The following is a 16,581-nucleotide window of genomic DNA, read 5'->3' on the forward strand; positions in this document are numbered from 1 at the left end:
GGGAGTTTAAGGACGGGGAGAAAAGGAAGGGTCAAGCTGACTTTCCATGGGGGTGATAGTTTACCAGAAGTGGCCACCGCCCTATAAGGTGGAATGAGAAGCAGTGTGATAAGCCTGTTCAAACTCTAGTGGGAAGGTGAAGGTGAAGGTGAAGCCCATCAGTTGTGGAAGGAAGGATTGAAGGAACTTGGGGACATCGTGTGAGTCACTCAATTCAGGTACCCCAAAAATACGAAGATTGTTTCTGTTGCTCTGATCATCCAGGTCTGTCATCTTCTTCCTGGTGTTACAGAGTTCATTGCTCCAAGACATGGTCTCCGTCACTTGTAGGTCAAGGTCATCCACCTTGTGTTCCATAGTATCCATGCGGTGTCTTAATTGTGTCAAATTGCCTTTCAAGAGTTTGAGTTTTGCATTTGTTTCTGTAGTGGCGGATTCAACCGTGGTGATTGAGGTCTGTATAGTCTTCAAGAAACTCGTTATAGACTCCAGAGTAACGTCCGATGGGGCTGGGGAAGACAGGACCAGGAGCTGTTTGGTGGCCTGAGTAGCCCCCACGAAGGTTAATTGATGTGTTACTTTGCCCGAAAACATTAGTGCCCTGAGATAGTGGAAGGTGAGACAATTTCCAGGATCCCAAAATCCTCTGGTGTCCTCACAAAGTGTAGAGGAAGTTCGAGGCATGTGGGCTGCTGAATTCATATCTGTGCATAGATCGCCGCCTAGTGTTGGGTCCGGATGTTTGCACGTTGTTGTCCTGGAAGAGTCTTCGAAGTATCCTTGGATAGGTGACTCCTCCCCTGGACTACAGTGCGCATGGGCATCCTCTCCATCCTCAGATTGTTTTTTTCCGCCATTGGGTTCGGATGTGCTATCTTAGCTCAAGTTAGGAAAATATTTGGTCGAGGCCAAAAGGCCTTTAGTTCGCGTCGGTACTGTTTATCGATCGGGTTTCGATAGCATTTTGTTAGTTTACTAACTTTCAGCACTGACTTCTTTCGCATTTACCTGTCCATCGACTACTTCGACGATGGAATCCAGGACGCCATTCAAAAGGTGTCCGGTATGCAATGCGAAGTACCCACACATCGACGTCCATCCGGTGTGCAACAAATGCCTTTCGCCGGACCACGACGAATCGACATGCATGGCCTGTGCCCGGTTCCGTTCCAAGAAGACTCTAAGGAACCGTAGAGCGGCGAGACTCGAGGCGCGGCACGCGGCACCGGCCCCAACAGACATCTTCGACGAGGCCGACGTCGAAGAATTAGAAGTCATACCCTCCAGTCCCGTTTCCGAACACGACCCCGGATCGGACGAGGGCGACGAGTCACTCTTCCACAGAGGTGAAGACGACACCGAGGTAGGAGACGACGAGGAGGCCTTAGGGGCCGAAGAGAGTAGCTCCAATGATGAACAAGGCCTACCTGTTCAAACCGAAGAAACACCAGCGCCACAGCCTTTGGCTCCGGTCGAGGGATCGCCTTCGGGCCTTACCCGAGACCCATCCCGTAGTTCTTCGGCCCCGCCCTCGGGCCCGGCCTCGGACGTTCAGCGGCAGCCATTGCTGCATAAGCCAGCTGGTTTCCCTACCACAAAACCGAAACCGAAAGCTGCTCCGGTTCATACGAAACCGAAACTGAAAGTGGCGCTGGTCGGATCGAGGCCTTCCACGCCTTCGACGCCAGCGCAACGCGTCGGCACCGACCGCACCAAGAGGGACTTCGGTGCCGAACTGGAATCGGGCGACATCGGAGTCGACAAACGGAAAAAGGCCATCGGCACCGAGAAACCTACTCGGCTACCGACGCCAACGACACCGAGGGCAATACCGCCTGCTTCGCCTCGCGTCGCTCCCTCGACGACGCCGATGCCTCACGTATCGAGGACGTCGACGGTGATCTCCACACCTCGACTCGAGGACCCGCCGGCACCGAAAAAATCCACGCCCGGCTCTACGAACCTGCCCGGTGCCAAAGCCTCAAAGACGCCCCAAGTGCGGCCTGCTGCGACGCAAAGCAACAAAACCACGGCGGCCCTCAAAGACCCGTAGGGTTCCGGCCCGATCGGAGCTCCAGCAACCTCTACGGGGCCAGCCAACATTACCTTCGGCTTGCCTCCGTCAACAATCCCGAAGATGTTCCAACTCAGGACACGGGTTACCCAGACTCCGGTTCCACCGGACGAGACGTCTCCGTCACGTGTCATCGACGCCGACACTGGCAGGATGATTCTCCACGACCGAAGAATAACTTCGGAACCGCCATTGGACCCTTTCAGGATCCCACTAAAAAGGAAGCTGCCTGTGGAATCAGAACCTCTCCTTTATGAACCGTTCCATTCCTCCTACCAGGATCCACACCGGTTCTCCCCCACACGCTCCGACACGGATGCATTGGAGGACTACATGGATGACCAAGCACCCTACCATGTAGACACAGACCATGATGACCAGCAGGACCCTGATCAAACTTGGGGCGACCCTGCGGACCCCAGTGCACCTCTCGATACACAGGACCCACAACTCTATGGGGCTAAAACATCTCCCACGGAGGATACTGCGGCGTTCAACGCTCTTATTGAACGTGCTGCAAATAACCATGGGGTACAGCTTCACTCAGATACCATCGAGGATGACTTTCTAATGGACACTTTTGCATCCTCAGAAAGACATGTAAAAACTCTGCCAATGCTGAAGGGGGTCCTCAAACCAGCTAAGGACATTTTCAAGGAACCCACCAGGGCACGAGTGATAAACCCCAGGATTGATAAAAAATACAGATCAGCACCTGGGGATCCTACTTACATCAAAGGACAATTACCACTCGACTCCATCGTCGTAGCGAATGCTCGCAAGAGGGCACACTCGCAAACGACAGGTGACGCTCCTCCCCCGGACAAAGAGTCCAAGGTGCTAGAGACCTCCGGCAAGCGAGTTGCCGCCCAGGCTGCCAACATATGGCGCATAGCCAACACTCAAGCGCTCCTCGCGCGCTACGATAGAGCGCACTATGACACATTGGAGCAACTACTCCAACATCTCCCTGACCAGTTCAAAGAAGGTGCAGAAATTCTTATCAGAGAGGGACAGCTACTCACAAATGCTTCCATCAAATGTGCACTAGATGCTGCAGACACGGCTGCCAGGGCCATAAACACAAGCGTCATGCTGCGACGACATGCCTGGCTACGAATCTCAGGATTCAAGCCTGAGGTACAAAACAACATACTGAACCAGCCCGTCAACCCCGACTATTTATTCGGCCCAGAGGTTGACACCACCCTCGAAAAGATAAAAAAGGACACGGACACTGCAAAGTCCATGGGCGCCCTCCAAACTCAGTCCTTTCGGAGCGGCTCCTTTCGTCGCCCCGGAAACAAGGGGGCAGGTAGAGGACAGGGGTCACAACAAACGTATAACAAAGGCAATACACAGACCACCTACGATAAAAACACCCGAGGTGGATATCGTGGCTCCAGTACAAAGGGCAGAGGACGTGGCTACGGCAACACCAGGTCCTCCCCCAAGAACAAGCAGTGACGCCCTCTCCCTTCCTCCCGACCACATAACACCTGTCGGGGGAAGACTACAAAGGTTCCTGTCCACGTGGAACTCCATCACCACGGACAGGTGGGTCAAAGATATTGTAAAATACGGTTACTGTCTGGAGTTAACCTCCACTCCACCCACAATACCACCAAGAAACCGTCCTATGTCCTCAGAGCACTTAACGCTCTTACAGCAAGAGGTGCAAAGTATGCTTCTAAAAGGCGCTATAGAGGTCGTCCCCATCCACGAGCAGGGTACGGGGGTTTACTCCCTCTACTTTTTAATTCCAAAGAAGGACGGGTCGCTCAGGCCTATATTAGACCTGAGACCCCTGAACCAGTACATTCTTTCAGAGCACTTTCACATGCTCACCCTACAGCAAGTCCTTCCGCTTCTCAAGCAGGGAGACTTCCTAGCCTCACTGGACCTCAAGGATGCGTACTTTCACATACCCATCCACCCCTCACACAAAAAATACCTCAGGTTCACTGTTCAGGGGCAGCACTATCAGTTCAAAGTCCTTCCCTTCGGCGTGACAACAGCGCCCAGGGTTTTCACGAAGTGCCTAGCTACGGTGGCAGCACATTTACGGAGGCAGCATATACACGTCTACCCCTACCTAGACGACTGGCTCGTTCAAGCGAAGTCAGCCCAGCAATGTGCAAGCCACATGTCCCGCACCATTCACCTTCTTCACAGTCTGGGATTCTCACTAAATTACCCAAAGTCCCATCTCCAGCCCGCACACGTACAACAGTACCTAGGTGCGACTATAGACACTCTGGCGGCCACAGCTCAGCCAAATTTAGTGAGGATCAACAGCATACAACTGCTGATCTCCAAGTTCAAACCCAATCACTCGCTTCCAGCGCGAGTGTTTATGCAGTTGATAGGCATGATGGCCTCCTGCATCTTCATAGTCCCGCACGCGAGGTTACATATGCGCCCACTTCAGGAGTGCCTAGCACGTCAGTGGAATCAGGCTCAAGGACAGTTGAAAGACCTAGTGTTGGTGAGCGGTCGGGCATACAACTCTCTGCATTGGTGGAATCCACAAAACCTTTGCAAGGGCCGACCGTTCCAAGAGCCTGTTCCGCAAATAGTACTGACAGCGGACGCGTCTCTCCAGGGATGGGGAGCTCATGTACTCCACTACACAGTGCAGGGACTATGGACGACACAACAGAAGAAGATGCACATCAACCTTCTGGAACTGATGGCAATCTTCCTGGCCATGAAGGCATTCAAAGTACATCTGTGCAACAAAGTCGTGTTGATCCGGACGGACAACATGACTGCCATGTACTACATACAGAAGCAGGGAGGAACACACTCTCCACAGTTGTCTCATCTGGCTCAGAGCATGTGGAAGTGGGCCATTCAGAGGAACATGTTCCTCATGGCGGAACACCTCCCTGGCAAGGACAACCAGATGGCGGATCTGCTCAGCAGACACAGCCACCAGATGCACGAGTGGGAGTTACACCCATCAGTACTCCAACCGTACTTCCAGCAGTGGGGTCATCCAGAGATAGACCTATTCGCGACAAGCGAAAACGCAAAATGCCAAAGCTTCGCCGCCAGATTCCCACATCCGCAGTCGCAGGGCAATGCGATATGGATGAACTGGTCCGGCAGATTTGCGTACGCTTTTCCCCCAGCGCCGCTGATACCGCTGGTGGCTCGCAAACTACGACAACACTCCCTGACACTCGTCCTAGTTGCTCCCACGTGGGCACGCCAGCCGTGGTACACCACCTTCCTCGAACTTTCCGTGGTGCCGCATCAAAGGCTGCGGATCAAATCCGCGCATTTGACGCAGAACCATGGAGAGGTTCAGCACCCAGATCCGCAACAGCTGAACCTGGCGATCTGGCTCCTGAAGTCCTAGAGTTTGGCTATCTCAACCTGCCACCTGACTGTATGGACATCATCAAGGAGGCCAGGAGACCCACTACCAGGGCTTGCTATGCAGCCAAATGGAAAAGGTTCGTCATTTATTGCGGTAATAATGACATCAACCCGCTGGACGCATCCATCCACAACATCATCTGTTACCTCTTACACCTATACCGATGCAATCTGGCGTACACCTCTATACGTGTCCATTTGACCGCAATATCAGCCTATCTGCAAACCAGGCAGCACCTCTCTCTATTCAGAGTGCCTGCCATCAAAGCATTCTTGGAAGGGCTCAAACGAGTCATTCCACCTAGTCACCCACCGGCTCCAATGTGGAACCTCAACTTGGTCCTCACACGCCTGATGGGTCCACCCTTTGAACCTCTACACTCCTGCGAGATTCAATTCCTTACCTGGAAAGTGGCCTTCCTAGTAGCGATCACTTCCCTAAGAAGAGTTAGTGAACTCCAGGCACTAACCGTTCAAGAGCCATTTATTCAGGTTCACGCCAACAGAGTCGTACTACGTACCAACCCCAAATTCATGCCCAAGGTAATATCGCAGTTCCACATGAATCAGACTATTGAACTGCCCGTTTTCTTCCAAAACCCACAAACTGTTGCAGAAAGGGCACTACATACACTAGATGTACGGAGGGCCCTCATGTACTACATCGACAGGACTAAACCATTCAGGAAGACAAAACAACTGTTCGTTGCCTTTGCCCCACACCACAAAGGTAACGCCATCTCCAAAGCAGGGATAGCCAGATGGATAGTTAAGTGTATTCAAATCTGTTATCAAAAGGCAAAACGCACATTAACTATTCCACCACGAGCCCACTCAACACGTAAGTTGGGGGCTTCCATGGCCTTCCTAGGAAATATTCCCCTGCATGATATATGCAGAGCAGCCACATGGTCCACTACACCCACATTTACAAAACACTATTGTGTAGATGTGCAGTCAAAACAGCAGGCAGCTGTAGGACAGGCTGTTCTCAAGACACTTTTTCAGACCGCTGCAGCTGGCACGGGTAGCCGCCGCCAATAGAGGGCACTGCTATGTATTCTATGCACAGATATGAATTCAGCAGCCCACATGCCTCGAACTGAATATGCTACTTACCAGTATGCATCTGTTCTTGGCATGTAGGGCTGCTGACATTCATATCGCCCTCCCTCCTCCCCGGCGCCTGTCGCAGCTGCAGCTCTCAGAATTACTGCAAGCATGGTCATCACTTTCTGTATCTACTCCATCACTGCCACAATGGCGAAAAACAATCTGAGGATGGAGAGGATGCCCATGCGCACTGTAGTCCAGGGGAGGAGTCACCTATCCAAGGATACTTCGAAGACTCTTCCAGGACAACAACGTGCAAACATCCGGACCCAACACTAGGCGGCGATCTATGCACAGATATGAATGTCAGCAGCCCTACATGCCAAAAACAGATGCATACTGGTAAGTAGCATATTCAATCCAGGAGGTAGCATCCATGAAAGAGTAAAAACTGCTGAGGATAGGTGCCAAATAAGTCCAGAGAAGAGGGGACCCAAGAGAGGCACCTGTGGGGCGGATTGCCATTAGGGAACACACCCGCAGCACCCCTGGCCATGGGAACAGAGATAGAGGCCAAGGTCCTTATCGCCTCCAGAGGTCTCAACGCAGTGCTGCAGGAGGAGTCAGAAAGCTGTTGGTAGGAACTCAGAGTTGGCGGCTTGCCAGATAGCAAAGCTACCAGCACCGCTCCACCGAGGGTGTGGTGCTGGCAGAATATCGCACCAGAGTGGTGGCTTGCTGCGGTTGACCACACTAGTACCACCTGGGCCGTCAGGTGGTGAAAGACCTATGCAGAAGGGCACGGTCTGCCACCGTGTGGGAGCGTGGTGTGGCCAAGGCTCTGCAGGCTGCAAATATTTCTCGTCAAAACAAGGAGCAGCCTTCGGGTGTCTTGGTGAGGCGAGCAGAGATAAGGAGGATGGCTGAATACACCAGGGTAGGGAGGTAGACACAAAGACTGAGGTAGGTCGCCGTATGAAGCGGGAGGCTCTGGAGCTTTACACAGTAGCTGCTATCTTTGCTCGCAGAGTAGCTGTACCCCCTCACTCCCCACTGTCTTTGAATGTTTGCCTCACACCTTTAAGCACAGTCTCAGTTTACTTAGTGAAACACAGCCTCTTTTCTTTGTAGAGGTTCTAACATTGTGTGTCTTACTGTTTGCAACAGTGTCAATTGCCGAAACAGTCTTTCTGCAAGCACAAACTTGCACGTTATGTGTGAGCCTGACTGAGGAGCTCAAACTCACTTACTATGAACCTCAAACATTGGGATGCCTTCTTAGCCTGCTGGACGAGGACCACATTACAGAACAGTTACACGATTGCTATCCTGGTACAGCTAATACCAGCACTAAAAACACACCTGCTACAAACCCACACAATACTGATCACTCTTCTACAAAACAAAGTCTCACTATCACCAAAGCACATTCTCTAAACTGTCTACTAGTAAATGCTAGATCGCTCTCTAAAAACAAACATCACATCTACGACTTTCTCACCGATGCAAAACCAGAAATACTATTTATAACTGAATCATGGTCAGAAGATTATATGGCTCCAGTCCTGCATGAAGACATTCCACTAGGCCACAGCTTTCCAAACTTTTCATGTCAGTGACACACTTTTTCGACATGCATCATTTCGCGACACGGTAATGCAGTTGAGCGAGCGAGTGAGTGTTGGGAGCAAGCCTGAACCACCTACAGGGGGTCCGGGGGGGGGGGGGCTTTCTCTCTCCAAGAAAATTTTGAAAAAAGAGTGGGCAAATGGTGCATTTTCAAGCAAATTTGAGGAAGCAGGAAGGTTAATAAAGCAATTCTGAATCTGTTCTAACAAAGACAGTGACTGGCAAAACTGTCCAGGTAGGAGTGCAGTATACTCTGCCAGGAACAGGAAGGAGAAAAGTAGTGAAGCAGAATCTGCTTACCACAGCTCAATGAAAGACAGGAGAGGGCGCAGAGTCTGCAGGGCAATAGGAAAGGCAGTCTGACAGGTGGCAGAGGCCGTCGGACAGGAGGCATAGTTGGGCAAGAGAAACTGAACCGAGTGAACCACTGTGTGAAAGACAAGCTGTAGCAACAAGCAGAAAAGAAAGGATGGAAGAAAGAGAGCAGGGGACGGAAGGAAGAGTATGCCTGTCATGACTTGATGAAAGGGAGGAGAGGAAGCAGATCCTGTCAGGCAAGGATGAGAGCAGTCTGTCAGGCACGAGTACTGACAGAAGAGGTGGTCAGGGATTCGGCAGACAGGAGGGACTGACAGGAGAAGGCTGCTAGACAGGAACACTGACAGAAGGGGAGCAATCAGGGATGTGTCAGGAAGGAATGACAGGAGGGGGTGAGGGATTTTTAAAGCAGGAGGAGGCTGACTGACATGAGGGGGTCAGGAATGTCGCTAATAGGAGGAGGCAGACTGACGGGGCAGTGACAGGAGGGGGGTCAGCGATTTTGAAAACAGGAGGGACTGACAGGGGCGGTGACAGGAGGGGGAGTGGGTCAGAGATCCAGGTCTCATTATACTAAGACAGGGGTGGGCCAGAGAGATTGGCAGGAGAGGTAGATTCTGACAAGAGGGGTATCCCTGCTAGGAGTGGACGAGGGGCAGTCTTGCAGGAGTAATGACAGGCACGCAGAGGCGTGCAGGCAGAGCAACTATTGCACATAACCAATACTACCAGAATGTGCAAATAAATTAAGCCATGTGTAAATAAGGATGAATCATATTATGGCCTTTGCATTCTGTCTTTGACTTATTTTTTACCTATTATTGCATCTGGCTGCGGTAAGTTTGGAAAGCATTGCACATGTTTTGTTTTCCTGCACAAAGTCGACCAGGTACATTAAAAGTAGGCAAAATGAGTGTTGCGAAAAACCACAATAATTCGAAATTTTAAGCATCAAAAAGGGAAAATATACAGTATTACAGCGTTTTCCCCCATTCCGTCCTGCAGAACTTGGAGGTAATACCACACTGAGGAAAAACGAAATCTTGTTCTATCAATATTGTACCAGATAAACATGTCCATGGGAAGTGAAGAGCAGTCCTTCTGCTTGGGCTGACGTCAACTGACCCATGACCTTGGCAGTGCCAGTGATTTAAGTGCTCAGGCACACCTTCCATCCAGTACCGCCCAGTCAGTACATTACACGCACAACACGACATTCTCTGTGCACAGAGCCCTCCACGTGTGCCCCTGGTCATTCCCAGAACACAAACAATATACTCTGTGTTACTTGGAGGCAACATGTCCATTTTGAAACCAACGGCATATATGTCAGCGTATGGATCCACGCGCACACAGTGGCCAATGGTGCTCGCTCACGGCCACTGAGCACGTCATTGATGGAATCTGCCCCCCACCCACATTCTTCCCACATTATGGCATTGTGAGGGGTGGATTACCGCACCATCTGTGGAGAGGGCTGTGTGGAGCTCGACTCCCCCTGCAACACCACAGAGGCAGCAGGGCTCTTACAGGCTTTTTTTCAATAGCGGTAGCAGCCTACACCTTTTGATTGTTTCAGGATCTACACATAAACAAACAAACTAACACCCTGAAATAAGTGTGATAAACTAAATTGGACAGTCACAAAAATTATACACTCAATGATATAAGAAAGACTAAGAAATATAATAAAAAATGATGGTGGCTGTATGATGGCTCTTCAACGTGCGTTTCAGCGCAACACTGCGCCTTCATCAGGAAAGCCACAAGATATACTAGATTTGCTGCTGTAAATGGTAAAATAGCAGGAAGTGCTAAAAATCAGCTGCCAGATCGTAGAAAAAAATATATCGGAATCCTAATATAGGAACTGCCAATGTATATGCCTCTAGTGTTTAACACTGTAAATTTTAAACCGCTGTGTGGAGAATGAAAATATATTCAGAGAGGAATGTTTTCACTCCAAGTAAATGAAACCGTGTTGTTTCTGAATGAGATGAGTACCTCTGCGCTGGTACTGATAATATGTGAAGTAGCTGAATCAAGCCGAGACCGCGTTAGTGTGTTAGAACTTCACGATTATGAAATACTTGACTTGGGTTTTTTAGATGTAAGAAATAATTCCTAGCCACATTTCTAACTTGCATGTAACATGTGCATCCACAGTTGTAACCTTTTTGACTAGGCCGGTATGGCTAAAACAAAAAATGTTGACTACACAAGAGGCAATAAAGAAGATCTACCTTTCTTTACAAAATGATTATCTGGGCCTGGGGGTTGGATCTCTCGTGTATGCTGTGGCCTGTAATTGCAGGTGCTGCTGGCGCTTGAAAGCTGTGGGCCTCGCTTGACGTAGAGGACTGAGAGGTGCTTGAAGGCAACCTGGGCCCTGGGGGATAAAGAAACTGAGACGGTGCTCGAGTTTATAGTCCGGGCTACTAACAGAGAGAGCCCGGCGCAGTGCTGCGGTCTCGGAGGACGCTGTGGGGGCCGGATGAATCAGACATGGAGGGGGTGTGAGCTTGGTTTACAAGTGATTCTCGCCGTTTTGATATTTTGAGGTGATACGAACTACTGCTACTCCATTGTTACTGCTAGCCTCCTGCTCATCACCCTTCTTCCTAAACGTGGTGCCATTTTCCAACCTGTCGCGATCAGAGAACGGCTGTCTTCGATCAATGCACTCATCGCTGTTATGCTGCCATCTAGTGGTGGGTGTGTATTCCATTGTGTTGACGTTATCGCTCAGCAAAGAAGCATTCATTTGGCTGAAGTTACCTCTGCCTTATGGAACAATCTGCCGCCAACATACTTTACTCTGAAGACCAGACTACACATGCGTTGCACGTGGCAAAGTGAACGAGGCCGCGCGCTCGCCTAACGGTCTCCCTCTCCTTTCTCCGCAGCCATACTGCATCACTAACGATGAATAGACAGCACGTCATCGCACGACACACCTGCACATGGCAGGCGACACAGTACTGTGTCGCGACACAGAGTTTGGAAAGCTCTGCTCTAGGCTATCATACGATCACCCAAAATCATATAGGTAAAAAAGGAGGTGGTCTAGCTGTTGTGTTCAGGCAAACATTACATATCACTTAAGTGGACGGCATCTCCATAAAGAATTGAGGCTCTTCTCACCAGATTTAATCCTACACCGTCTTCCACCTGTAACTTCTTGCTCCCTTACAGACTTCCAACTAGCAAGGCGACATTCCCAGATGCACTTCTAAACACAGTTTCAAACCTGATAACAATACACTCCAACCTATGCGTTCTAGGTGACATCAACATTTGGTTAGACAAACCCATCCAAAAACAATAATCACTGGCCTAGACGCACTGAACCTGCATCAGATTGTCCACAAACCCACACACATAGCTGGAAATATTCCAGATGTCATTTTTGCTAATACCAAGCTAGTTACCTTTCAAACTATAACTTCAGTCACATGGTCAGACCACCATTTGCTTGCTTTCGAACATAAAGCAACACTAAGCGACTCACCTAAAACTGCATTACATGCATCCACCTATCGCCAACAGAAAAAACTCAATTTGGGACACTCAGAAACACAACTAACATCCAGTACAGTTCTGGAAACAGTAGATTCTGTTACAAAACTATCCCCCACATGTATCAAAATAGCCAATAGCGAATCCTTTATTGCGATTTTTAAGGAATCGCAAATAAAGATTCGCTATTGGCTGTGCATGTAGGAATCGCAAATAAATTAGCGATTCCTACAAATTCCTTAATTGCGAGTCACAAATTGCAAGTCGCAATTAAGGAATTGCTAATTGCATGCGCAATTTGCGAGTATTCAATAAGTACTCGCAAATTGCGCATGCAGTTTCTAGGGTGCTAGTGTGCCAAGATGACACCCTGTAGCACCTCTGAAATTGCTAAGTGACCCCATGTTGCACACACATATGGCCCAAGGGCATGTGTGTGTAACCTTGAACTTTGAAAAATGCACCTTAGTGCATTTTTCAAACTTTTCGCTAATTACCATCAAGTTTCATTTGACGGTAATTAGCGTTCCCTAATAGCGAAATCACTGTTTTAAATATTATTATGCATTGCATTTAAGGAATCGCAATTTGCGATTCCTTGAGTGCAATCGCAATTTAAGTAATCGCAAATTTGCGATTACTTAAATTGCGATTTTTGCATTTGGGATGATGCATCCCAAATGCAAATATACCGGTCGCACAGGAGCAGATTCTGTGAATCTGCCCCTTTGTGACCGGTTTTTAGTTTGATGCATAGGGCCCTATATGAGTGGCTACAGGAAGCTTTTGACATCCTGATACCACTCAAAACCTCGCAACAGAACAAAAGAAAAAAAAGCGTCTTGGGGAAATATAGAGATAAAAGACATGACAACAACAAATTAGAAAGCTGCAACATACCCGGCTCAAAACAAACGCCTCTTGGACCTCTCGTTTGCCTTTGAAACGGTTGACCATGACACTCTGAAACAAAGACTCTATGAAGCTGGCATAGAGGGGACTGCTCTAGACTGGATCACATTCTACCTTCGAAACAGAACTAATGTCATCATTACCCCACCTTTCTCGTCCAAATCGTACTGCACAAAAACAGGGCTCCCTCAAGCCTCTATCAACTCGCCCATGATTTTCAACATCTACATGAAGTCATTACTGGTACCGATCAATCATTTTCACCTCACGTGCTATAACTACACAGATGACACACAAATACTCCTTCAACTGGAATGCCACAAAGACATTGGAAACTCTCCAGTTTTCACTTGTCTCAGAGCCGTGGCTTAGTGGATGACTTTGAGCCATCTCAAATTCAATGCTTCCAAAATGGAAATAATCGCAATTGGAAACATTATGACCCGCTTGCCGCCTGGCCTGGGATCACCGCCTAAAGTATCGAAGGAAGTAAGAAACCTTGGAATGACCATGGACTCCAAGCTATCAATGAATGCCCAAGTGGACAAAGTAGCAAGATCAAGCATAGTCACTATAAAAACACTGCAACTAATGTACCCCATTTGGGATTTCAACACAAGGTTCAAGCTATCATCTCCCTTGTTCTGTCCAAACTTGATTACGCCTATAGCCTCTACCACGGATCACCTTTAACAACCATGAAAAGACTACAACCGATTCAGAACTCGGCTGCCAGACTACTCTTGCATATCAAACAGCGAGAACACATCTCACCTGCCTCGAAAACCCTGCATTGGTTACGGGTTGTCAGAAGATCCATGTTCAAGCTGCTTTGTATCACCCACAAAGCTGGCATAGAGGGGGCAATACATGCAATGGGACTGCTCTTCATCAGGAATAAAATCACCAAACGCATTCAACAAAGGAACCTGTGCTCTAAAGTGGCACCTCGCCTCATAATCCCAAGATGCAAGAAAAAAACCATCGGTGGCACATCCTTCTCTGTTCAAGCAGCCAAACTATGGAACTCTTTACCTCCCAACATAACAACCACCTTATCTTCATAAAACTACTCACGAATTGGCTTTTCCCCACATCAGCACCATACGCAAAGAGAAATTCACAGCATATCTGTTATATCCTGAGTATTACATTTAATTGTAATCAGCCTAGGTCTTCCTAGCTGCTCAGCCAGAGTGAGAGATGGTAACGGAATGTTGGTGTGACTGTGATGAATGGAATGCCTGGGTGCCTGTGTGGATGAGTGGTGACAGTTGGAGATGGGCTGAACAGCTAGGCAGGCTGCTCCTGGTGGGGCTCGTGTAGGAGCTGGTACATGGCTGATCCTTTATTGATAGCACTTGACTCGGAACTAATAAAGAAGACTTAGAAACTTACAACATGGCTACCAGTGTCTTCATGTAAAGAGCACAACATAATTTTTCACGTCGAGCGGACCTGGACCCAATTGTGCTTAAGGACTGAACAGTAACCCAGAGACTACAAACAAACTATTGTAACCAGCGCAACTACAAAGAAAAAAGAAAGAAAAATACATGAAGCAGAATGGAGTAAAGGCAAGCCAGCCCAACCAGAGTCCTGTCATCGGACGGCCCCAACCTGTGTCCTGCTTGATCTTGCTCCATGAACTTGACCACAGGTATGGTCTGTATGTTAGGGTATGAATGGACTGACTTTCACCCTACCACTTCCTTTTGAATCTGCCGTATGGATGTATCCACTGCGCATAGGAATTGTGGCTGTTCAAGATGTGAGTTATACACGAACTCAGTGAAGATAATTCACAGGTACCACATAGGTACGATGTGGCTCTACATGTTGGCAAAACGGTCTCAGTGAACTGTTTTTAACTGCCCCACTGTGGTGTGAGGATTGCAAGAGTAAGCACAGCTCAACATTTACTAAAGCAGTCAGCTTGATTACAATAGTTGTGCAAATTCAGTTGTTTGACACATGTTTGGCACCGTGATGAGAAACTGCACAAAAGGAAAAAATATTGGTGTTTAAACTGTGCTAATTTTACATTCATGTGTTTGGAGAGTCAGAATTCCTTTGGTCTGCATTTCATGACCCGCAATGGTGGTTCCAGTCAACTGTGCACTTGCTGCGCACGTCTGCTTAATTGTATGGTGACATACTGCACCACTAGATGCTACGTGCTGTGCTGCTGTATACCAGAGTAATCGCCCACATGCCTGTTTTGAAATTGTGAGGTGAGCCGTTCTATTGTTTTTACTCCTCTCAGGTAGCGTTTTACAATTTCAGTTCAACTGCCTCTTAGAGGTTTGAAAATAAAGGCGCGCGCCATTCCCAGCTCGCGCGCAGCCTTACCTCCTTCTGTCTCCTGGTATCTTCGTGACGCTCCACCTTGTTCACTCGATTCTGCCGCCTCAGGAAGCCGGATGCACAGACGTGCCGTGAGCCATCCGGCAGGACGTCTGTAAACGTGCTGCCATCTTGCGGCTGGCCGCCTTTTTGTTCTTTCTCCTCTGCTAGTGCTCGATCTGTTCCTACGAGTTGCCAACCACGCTGCCTTGTTATGCCAACCACGCTTTCATCGTTTTTGTTAATGCAGCAAGTGCGATGCGAAGAGATGCCTTGCGAATTGTCTCTTCATTTGCTTCAATTTTCGCCTACAGGGCTCACAGTCGGCTTGAGCACACTAAGCAAGCTTTCACATGCGGTTTGAGAAGCTCTTAAAACAAGGTACTTATGGTAATTTATGTTTCCAAGCACGTGGTTCCATTCTTCCAGTTAATTCCTTTCACATGGTGTGTCTTATGGTCCACTTACGCTTTCGCAACAAAAAGGAACCTGATGTGGACGTTTTGCAGCAATGCTACTTTAGCTACTGTCTCAACATCTTTGGATATGACTTTTTATTTTGGGTTTTCTGGTAAGGCTGTCTTTGGCCTTACGTGCTCAAATAGAAGCAGCTGTTGGTCACTGCAGAGCACAGCCAGAAATGTAATTGTCTATTTTTCAAACGCTCAATGTCTGTACTTAATTCATGTGAGACATTGCTCTCTGGAGGTCCTGTTTCTTCTAATAGTGGTTATAGTGTGGTTATTAACAGATGTTAGTGGAAATGTGTTTGCCTGTCTTATTTTAATGTTTATGCTAATACAGCAAGTCATTCTTTATGCAACAAGTGGTTTGTTTGGTTGCATGCATAGATACCCTTACGCAAGGGTGGTTCAAGTCCTATAATTCTCGGGTGAGAAGTCGCTCACCGGTGTGGGGCACAAGGCACTAGTGTTCTACAGTATTTGTTATGGTATCAGTAATATCATATCTTTCACATTTCGTGATGCCACAGTTTAAGTTGTTTTGTGGTTGGGACGTCCTAGTCTTCTGGTGGGTGGACATCACATGTTATTCCTACTTGAGGGTGGTTCTGGTCTTGGTGGGTGGTTTCCCACTTCTTTGTGTTGTGTTGGTAAGTCGTCTTGCACTGCACGTCTTGTCTGTTTGTTGTGTGTAAGTTGCCCTGCGCCTCACATGTTGTCCTGTGTAAGTCGCCCTGCGCTTCATATGTTGTTGTGTGTAAGTCTCCCTGCGCCTCACATGTTATCCTGTGTAAGTCGCCTTGCGCTTCAGTTGTTGTGTGTAAGTCGTCCTGCGCATCACGTGTTGTCCTGTGTAAATCGCCCCACGCTTCAGATGTG

The 16,581-nt window shown here is 48.5% G+C and overlaps 1 protein-coding gene across 2 annotated transcripts in view; it reads left to right on the plus strand.

Annotated features, from left to right (window-relative positions):
- AP4E1 (adaptor related protein complex 4 subunit epsilon 1) overlaps nt 1-16,581 on the plus strand; it is a 417,135-nt gene that overhangs the window by 223,727 nt on the left and 176,827 nt on the right. The gene's annotated exons all lie outside the window — the stretch shown is intronic.

Source organism: Triturus cristatus, chromosome 3_1 (assembly GCF_964204655.1).
Source record: "Triturus cristatus chromosome 3_1, aTriCri1.1, whole genome shotgun sequence".
In the NCBI taxonomy this organism is placed as follows: Eukaryota; Metazoa; Chordata; class Amphibia; order Caudata; family Salamandridae; genus Triturus; species Triturus cristatus.